Raw genomic sequence first — 9,599 nt, 5'->3', positions numbered from 1 at the left:
TACTCCTTGCATCCTCACCATTCCTCTATCCTCCCTCTCATTCACACACATATATTCTGTCTTAGTCCTGCTGACCTTCATTCCTCTTCTCTCTAGAGCATATCTCCATCTGTCTAGGGTCTCCTCCACCTGTTCCCTACTCTCACTACAGATCACAATGTCATCTGTATACATCATAGTCCACCAGGACTCCTGTCTGATCTCGTCTGTTAACTTGTCCATCACCATTGCAAATAAGAAAGGGCTCAGAGCTGATCCTTGATGTAACCCCACCTCCACCTTAAACGCATCCGTCACTCCCACCGCAGACCTCACCACTGTCACACTACCCTCGTACATGTCCTGTACCACTCTTACATACTTCTCTGACACTCCTGACTTCCTCATACAATACCACAACTCCTCTCTAGGCACCCTGTCATATGCTTTCTCTAAGTCCACAAAAATACAATGCAACTCCTTTTGACATTCTCTGTACTTCTCCATCAACACTCTCAGAGCAAACATCGTATCTGTAGTGCTCTTTCCTGGCATGAAACCATACTGCTGATCACTAATCATCACGTCCCTTCTTAACCTAGCTTCCACTACTCTTTCCCATAACTTCATGCTGTGACTGATCAATTTAATCCCTCTGTAGTTACTACAGCTCTGCACATCACCCTTATTCTTAAAAATCTGTACCAAAACACTTTTTCTCCATTCCTCAGGCATCCTCTCACTTTCTAAGATTTCATTAAACAATCTGGTTAAAAACTCCACTGCCATTTCACCTAAACACCTCCATGCTTCCACAGGTATGTCATCTGGGCCAACAGCCTTTCCATTCTTCATTCTCTTCATAGCTATCCTTACTTCCTCCTTGCTATTCCATTGTACTTCATGATTCACTATCCCTACATCATCCAACCTTCTCTCCCTCTCATTATCTTCATTCATCAACCCCTCAAAGTACTCTTTCCATCTCCTCAATACACTCTCCTCGCTTGTGAGTATGTTTCCCATATTACACTTTATCACCTTTACCTGCTGCACATCTTTCTTAGCTCGGTCCCTCTGTCCATCCAACAGGTCCTTTTCTCCCTCCTTAGTGTCCAACCTTTCATACATCTCTTCATATGCCTTATCCTTAGCCTTTTCCACCTCTCTCTTTGCCATGCACCTCATCTCCTTATACTCCTGTCTACTTTCTTCATCTCTCTGACAATCCCACTTCTTCTTTGCCAACCTCTTTGCCTGTATACTCTCCTGTACTTCCTCATTCCACCACCATGTCTCCTTGTCATCCTTCCTCTGTCCCGATGTGATACCAAGCACCTTTCTAGCCGTCTCCCTTACTAGCTCTGCTGTAGTTACCCAGCTATTTGGTAACTCTTCACTGCCACCCAGTGCCTGTCTTAACTCATCCCTGAACTCCACCTCACAATTACCCTTTTTCAATTTCCACCATTTGATCCTTGGTGCTGCCCTCACACTCTTCCTCCTCTTCTTGATCACCAACGTCATCCTACAAACCACCATCCTATGCTGCCTAACTACACTTTCTCCGGTCACAACTTTACAGTCTCCAATCTCCTTCAGACTGGCCATCCTACATAAGATATAATCCACCTGTGTGCATCTTCCTCCAGTCTTGTATGTCACCCTATGCTCCTCCCTCTTGTTAAAATACGTATTCACTACAGCCATGTCCATCCTTTTCGCAAAATCCACTACCATCTAACCTTCTGCATTCCTTTGTTTAACACCATACCTACCCATCACTTCCTCTTCCCCTCTGTTCCCTTCACCAACATGCCCATTGAAATCTGCTCCAATCACCACTCTCTCACCCTTGGGTACAGTCATCACCAATTCATCCAATTTACTCCAAAATTTTTCTTTCTCATCCATTGCACACCCAACTTGTGGAGCATATGCACTAACAACATTCATCATTACACCATCAATTTCTAGCTTCATAAACATCACTCTATCCGACACTCTTTTCACCTCCAAAACACTCTTAGCATACTGTTCCTTCAAAATAACTCCTATGCCATTTCTCCTCCCATCCACAACATGATAAAACAATTTGAACCCACCTCTGATACACCTAGCCTTACTCCCCTTCCATCTGGTCTCTTGCACACATAATATACCAACCTTCCTTCTGTCCATCATATCAGCTAGCTCTCTCCCTATACTAGTCATACTGCCAACATTCAAAGTTCCGACCCTCACTACCACAGTCCTAGCCTTTCTCCTCTCTTCCTGCCTTCAGCCATGCCTTCCGCCTCTTCTCCTCTTAAGGACAACAGTAGCCCAATTTCTGCCAGCACCCTGTTGGCTAACAGTACTGGTGGCGGTGGTTGTTAACCCGGGCCTCGTCCGATCCGGTATGGAAATATTTACTGGTGACTGCATGAAAATTATTTGGCAATGTTTTACGCCAGATGCCCTTCCTGGCGCAACCCTCCCCATTTATCCGGGCTTGGGACCGGCACAAAGAAATGCACTGGCTTGTGCCCCAGTAATCTATCTAATATAGGTATGATACCTAACCCCAGTAATCTGTCTATATAGGTGTGATGCCTAACCCCAGCAGTCTGTCTAGTATAGGTGTGATACAGATCCCCATCAATCTGTCTAGTATAGGTGTGATACCTAACCCCAGTAATCTGTCTATATAGGTGTGATGCCTAACCCCAGCAGTCTGTCTAGTATAGGTGTGATACAGATCCCCATCAATCTGTCTAGTATAGGTGTGATACCTAACCCCAGTAATCTGTCTAGTATAGGTGTGATACCTAACCCCAGTAATCTGTCTAGTATAAGTGTGATACCTAACCCCAGCAATCTGTCTAGTATATGTGTGATACCTAACCTCAGTAATCTGTCTAGTATAGGTGTGATATCTAACCCCAGTATTCTGTCTAGTATATGTGTGATACTTAACCCCAGTAATCTGTCTAGTATAGGTCTGATACCTAACCCCAGTAATCTGTCTAGTATAGGTGTGATACCTAACCCCAGTAATCTCTCTAGTATAGGTGTGATTCTTAACCACAGTAATCTGTATAGTATAGATGTGATACCTAACCCCAGTAATCTGTCTAGTATAGGTATGATACCTAACCTTCGTAATCTGTCTAGTATAGGTCTGATACCTAACCTCAGTAATCTGTCTAGTATAGGTGTGATACCTAACCCCAGTAATCTCTCTAGTATAGGTCTGATACCTAACCCCAGTAATCTGTGTAGTATAGGTGTGATACCTAACCCCAGTAATCTGTCTAGTATAGGTATGATACCTAACCTTCGTAATCTGTCTAGTATATGTCTGATACCTAACCCCAGTAATCTGTCTAGTATAGGTGTGATACCTAACCCCAGTAATCTCTCTAGTATAGGTGTGATTCTTAACCCCAGTAATCTGTGTAGTATAGATGTGATACCTAACCCCAGTAATCTGTCTAGTATAGGTATGATACCTAACCTTCGTAATCTGTCTAGTATAGGTGTGTTACCTGAACCCAGTAATCTATCTAGTATAGGTGTGATACCTAACCCCAGTAATCTGTCTAATATAGGTGTGATACTTAACCCCTGTAATCTGTCTAGTATAGGTGCATTGTATACATTCATTTTTCATTATCTGAGACTGAACATGCAGAAATAACTGCAATATTCTAAAATGTTTTTACAGATGCCTTGAAAAATGGAATTAGCACCTTTTTGTCCTTATGTCAAAGGCAATGAAAGATGTTACTAATTAAACCATAATACTTTCTCAATATACCATTTAGATGTTCATCATATTTTAAACAATTATTAACCATAATCCCTAAATCTCTAACACAACTTACACCAGGCAAAATATAATTATCTAATGTATAAGGGTATTCATAATTATTACTGCCAAAATGTGTCACCTAGCATTTTTTTATTAAAATGCAAACCATTTAAAGATGACCAAAATATAAGATGACCTAAATAGCCTTGAAGAATTGTGCCATCCCTGCTGTTTGTGATGATACTACCCACTTTGGTATCATCAGGAAATTTACTAAGCCAAGAGTTTTATTTTTTGATTTATTTATTTATTTATTTATTGGTTTGGAAGTTTAGACATAAGCAAACCAAAAAGCAATTGTCCCAAAACAGACTCTTGGGGGAAACAAGCATAAATTTGCTTAAATTCAGGAAAAAAAAAAGCAGTCGCTAATTTTAACCTTACATTTCTGCCCTCCAACCAAGTTGACACCAATCTCATAATGTGTGGATTAATATTAAGATATTTCAACATGAGTACAAGTCCCACATGAGACTTATCAACACTGACTCTATCTTGGACAAACAGTTGTGTCGCGCATACACACACACACACACACACACACACACACACACACACACACACACACACACACACACACACACAAAATAACTTCCAGAGAAGGAGGCTAATAATACTTTTCAGTACAACAACAACTTCCTACTTTTATGATAATTTGCTATATGGCTAAGAAGGCTCTCTTCAAAATGGTAGATGACAGTAATTGCAACTCACAAGGTTTGTGAAATTAGCTTTATTTAACTGAATAAGCAACAGAGGACACATTTTTAAAATATAATAAAAGCCTTTCTTAAAGCAAGTAGACAAGCAATTTAAATTGCCATACACAAATATAATATTGTATAGGGCAATATACAATTTTGAAAAGAAGGAAGGCACTGACTACCAGCTATTTAGTTCTAACACTATTACACTGTTACTTACTGAAGATAATTGTAATGCATCTATATGACATGTATGTCCACTTTGGAGTTACGAAAGACTCTTAGGAAAAGTCCACAGACATGAGATCACTGTCTTTGGAAGCAGGCTGTCTTTCTCTTCTCATCTGTACTCCATGCAAATATTTGTACAGTCCACAAAACATTCTTAGGTAATAACAAAAACTAGCTGACTAAATTATTATTTGCAGCATGATTTAACAGGAAGATTCACAGGTTACATGAAGATGCTCCAAATGGTGTTCTAGAATGTATCCGTACTAAAAAATATTTATGTAGCATAGTAGTTCTAGACAAATCTGAACCTTTGTGCATTAAGTAAAAAAAAAAAAAAAAGACAAAAGAAAAAAACTGCTTTTTGCTGAATCAGAATTTAAATCCAAACAGCTAACTTTCTGGAAAATTTCATACTACATGAGGTTAATAGATTTTTTGGCAAGAAGTAAGTTACTAAGCCCTGCTTCTTTGAGTGAATTATTAGATGCATGGCTTCTTGTGCTGTTGCCGTTGCCTGGTTCACATCTATTTCTTAGTTGCAGTACATAGTTTATATTTATACCCACACACATGCATGTACATATATACTGCTAGTATGTATTTTGCCCAGCATTGCACTTAATGCAAAGTAGGTTGGTCTTCATACATTACAAATTAAGTTTGGCAACAAACTAAGTTGTCCCGGGACATCTTCATGGGGGGGGGGGGGGATTAGGTTAATATTAGGGGGAGTTAAGTGGGTTGGGGAGGTGAAAGGGTTAAGTGTAGGCAACGATGGTTGGGAGGAAATAAGATAATGATGGGGAGGGGCTTAATAGGTTTAGTATAGTGTAGTTGGGTTAAGCAATCACATTTTGGCGTGAACTTGCTACTGCAAGTTTCATTTCCGTGACGACCTGTGGTATTGTGGGGCAGGTAGGCCATGGACTACTTTAGTCAGGAACTGGTGAGTTGTTTTGGTTTGTTGAGAGGATTTGGTTGCTGTTTGAGGCAATGGTGGGTTTAGATGGACATGGAAGGGGCAAAACTAAACTTTTGAATCAAGTATCCTGGTTAGTGGGATTTGGATGTATGAGCTATGGGTGTTAAGTTCCTATTCCTGATTGGGTTGGTGCAGTAATTGTGGAGCCCTAGGTAGTGGCCATCATTTGTTTTAGATTTTCTTTTACTGGTGGTGGTGTGTTTTAGATAGTGGAGCAGAAGGAGTAGGGTCGCCGGTCTATTCTGAATGTGGTGATGAGTCCGAGTGCAATGTGGGGTGATTGTTCTTAAGCCATTGGTGTTAGCATTGTAACTTCTCATTTTAGTCATAAGGATGAGGGATCCATTAGACATCGGCAGGGGGGAAGCATTTCTGTGCGTGAGCACAGTGCCGGCCTGAGTTGATAGCAAAAAAAAAAAAGGGCTGCCGCAACGAGCCAGGTTAATGGCTCTTGGATTTGAGTTTTCTGTACTTGCAGGCTGCTGGATTGCAGTTTTAGGGATTATGTTACCCTCAATGTTGTGGTGTGCAAGGAGGCGATTTAGGTCCATATTCCCTGAATGGAATCGATGAAGTCTCAGTTCTCCGGCGACTCGGGACTTGCTCTTATTCCCTCAAATCGGATGATCATTCCTCAGGGAGGATCAAAGCCGCTGTCTCAGAGGCTGTTGGACACTCCATCATACCTAGCATGCCTGTCAACATCCTGCTACAGGGGTTTGCTGGTCAACCACTGCCTCCAACCGGTTCTGCATCTTTCACGTCCCTTACTACACAGGCGCTGGGAAGCTAATTAGAGGATTAAAAAAAAAAAAAAGTTGTGTGGTCCTTTACAGGGGTTGTACCCTTCCTTTTCATCCATGATTTGTGGTTTAGTGGGTCTTGCCTCATCTCGGCTGGTGCCAGGGGTAGTTGGGGGGCCAGAGAGAGAGCCGTGCCAGCCATTTCGTGGGCTGTGGGTTTCTTGGGGATGAGGTTGCTGCTGCTCATGCGTGGAGTGGCGCTGGAGGTTCGTAGCTATATATATATATATATATATATATATATATATATAAGGTAGATGTATTCATTAACGTTGGATTTCTGTATAAAATGCAATGTTTTCTTGAGGATTTATTTTTTCAGGAGATTTACAGTGAGTCCCATATTGCACTTAGTGACAAAGTAGTGAAATGACTGATAATTAGGTTGCGGGGAATAAGCGGTATGGTCAGTTCTGAATTTTCACAGCAGATTGCTTGAGACATTTGTTGAAGTCTTTGTGTTTCCTATTGCAGATGCAATAGATCCTTATTTGGAGGTGGATAAGTTTGATGAGGCAGCCTTGCTGTTTGTGACCCAATGATTTGAATTGTCAGAGAGATCTACTGTGTATGTGAAGGTAAACCATGATGCTGTTAGTTGATATATACATCCGTTAGGAAGGAACTAATCTTTAGCTATACTCTGTTAAAGGCTGACCCAGCTGAGGCGCTACAGAAACCCTAATTTGGTGAATTTGTTTTTTATTGAAGAAGAAAATTTTGAATTGCACCTTACTGGCTTGGCGTGGGTGGTTAAACGATATATTTATCTGTTGTTTACTTGCACGTGCTGCTAGGATATTTGTTAGTCTCGTAATTTTGAGTATCAGAAATACTACAGTTATTTTCAAAATATACTGGGCACTGTTCTAGTCAGTACTATTTAAAGTGTCTCTTATTTGTAATGTGCTTTTGGAAACAAGGCTAAAAGTTGACTAACAGAGTCTGCTTGTATACTTTTCACAAAATCCTCATGATGACAGGCCACAGGAGATTACATGGGGCAATGAATTTGTTACTCCTGAGGGGATGCTGTTTTTTTTTTTTTTAACTAGGTCACACAAAATCATTTCTGGATGGAGAGTGAACAAAACCTCATTTACAGTTATAGCAGCAAACACTCCATTGTAGAAATTCTGCACTAGGACTTCATCCTTTTTGTACATTAGTTCCCAAATGATAACCGGATTTGTAATAAATATTTTATTCCACTACAACAACCAGCTGTTGCTCAACAGCAATATATGGATGGACGTAAAAGCAGGCACATTGAATTCTAATTATCGAGTTAACCATGCTGTGTTGTACGGTGCAGACTCCTAGGGAAATTAGTTAAAGGAAAGGCTTTCTACTAACAAAAGGAAGAGAATGGAAAAGGAAAAATAAAAGAGCATCCTTTCTAATGGGGGTCAGAAATACTTTGTAAGAGCAGTAGGTGCTTGCTTCGAGAAGATTAGCATGGCCCCTGCGCAAGGATGACATGCAAATTCATGAAGCTTTACATATTTTTTCTTAGAACAGTGGCTTCTGACAAGTTATGGCAAAGTATTCTGACTGTAGTCAGAAATAGACAGACATCTGAGTTGCTGACTTTATACCATTCTGAATATCTATGCTACCGCAAATCTGTGTTATCAACCTTTTACGTTTGTAGGAGGAATATTTAAAATAATACCTAATTGTATTTTGTCAGCTGCTAGTAAGCTGTCATTAGGTTTGCTGCACTTTGTCCATTTGTTCCACATTATGTTGGTTGTGTTCCTCATATGGAGATGGAAGGTTAAGAGCTAGGCAGATGGTTTTACAATATAAGCTGGATTGGCTTATACAGTGCGCTAACTTGATGTGGTATGGAATCGCAAGGTTATCAGGGTTGTGGATTTTGATAGGTCCCTTCATGTGTGGGGTTTAGTTTCAACATACTCGACTGGTAGTTAAATTTTATATTGGGTATTTGATAGGGTCATTGGAAGAATAGCTTCAATTATGGCTGCTTTGTCACAGATTTGTGTGGCAGTGTTACATCCTTCCCGGGTTGGCAGGATAGGTAGTCTTTGAAGATGTTTTGGAATGTGTGTTAGGTATTTTAGATGATTTACATGTCTTTTCTTTCTTACAGATAGGGGTGTTGGAACACTGCTGTTTTAATTTGGAATAGATGGGGAGGTTTGGAATGCTGCTGCTATAATTTGGAATAGGTGGGTATAAGGTAGAGCCTTCTCTGTACATATTAGAGGATTTACGCTTGTCCTTTTCTTTGTAGATGGTGGTGTGCTGAGTACCAGTTGTGGCAATACACGAGGAATTCGCAGATAATGGAAGCAGTGGAGAGTGAAGAGGTTACAAATGGGGAGCACAAGGTGGCAACAGTTACTGACTGAAATTGCTGAAGGACAAAAGGCATCATGCCAGTGGCTTGAAAAGGGGATCTGAAAGGTAACATTTTGATAGGGAATGGGGCACAAGGTGGGTCCAAGTAATCACCTTATTAAGGTATATTAGAGCTCTGTTTTCAATTAGTGGGAGCTGATTATTGCATTGGTATAGGGGGCAAGTAAGGAAGAGGTAGGTAGGGGGGCCAAAGGGGTAAACTGCTGGGGATGGTTAATGGAGAATCTGGGGATGAGTAGAGTTACAACATTCATAGGAGCACAGGACTTATTAGGCTAAAGCCCTATGGCTCTTGCAAGCCAGTGAAGTTCAACCCTTGCTTTCATAGAACTTTGGGGTGGTTGTATTTACTCATTCAGTTGTTGAACCGAATTTGGGAGGGGGGCAATGAGGTGTTTGATAGGATGCTGGAGTTTGTTCCTAATGGGTGGTGTCTTTGGGGTGACAAATTTGTTTCTTGAGTAGGTAATGTTAATGGTGCATAATAGGTTAAGGGTTTACAGAATACCACAAGGATCATTTCACTTGGCGTTTGGGTCAATTTTGTAAGTAGAGTTTCAAGAAGCATAGTAGCTAGGCGGTTGGTGGGGCAGTTTTAAAACTGGGTGTATTGTTACAGGGGAGTTAGAAGGTTTAAAGGAAGTTTGGTT

At 40.7% G+C, this 9,599-nt stretch overlaps 1 pseudogene; it reads left to right on the top strand.

Moving 5' to 3' along the window:
* The first annotated feature begins 8,003 nt into the window (after positions 1 to 8,003).
* LOC122799001 lies at positions 8,004 to 8,068 on the top strand (annotated as a pseudogene).
* The last annotated feature ends 1,531 nt before the right edge of the window (positions 8,069 to 9,599 follow it).

This window comes from Protopterus annectens, chromosome 3.part1, assembly GCF_019279795.1.
Source record: "Protopterus annectens isolate FY-2018-M chromosome 3.part1, PAN1.0, whole genome shotgun sequence".
Lineage (NCBI taxonomy): Eukaryota > Metazoa > Chordata > Ceratodontiformes > Protopteridae > Protopterus > Protopterus annectens.
The sequence above is the reverse complement of the archived record's forward strand: the minus strand, read 5'-3'. Positions and strand labels throughout refer to the sequence as shown.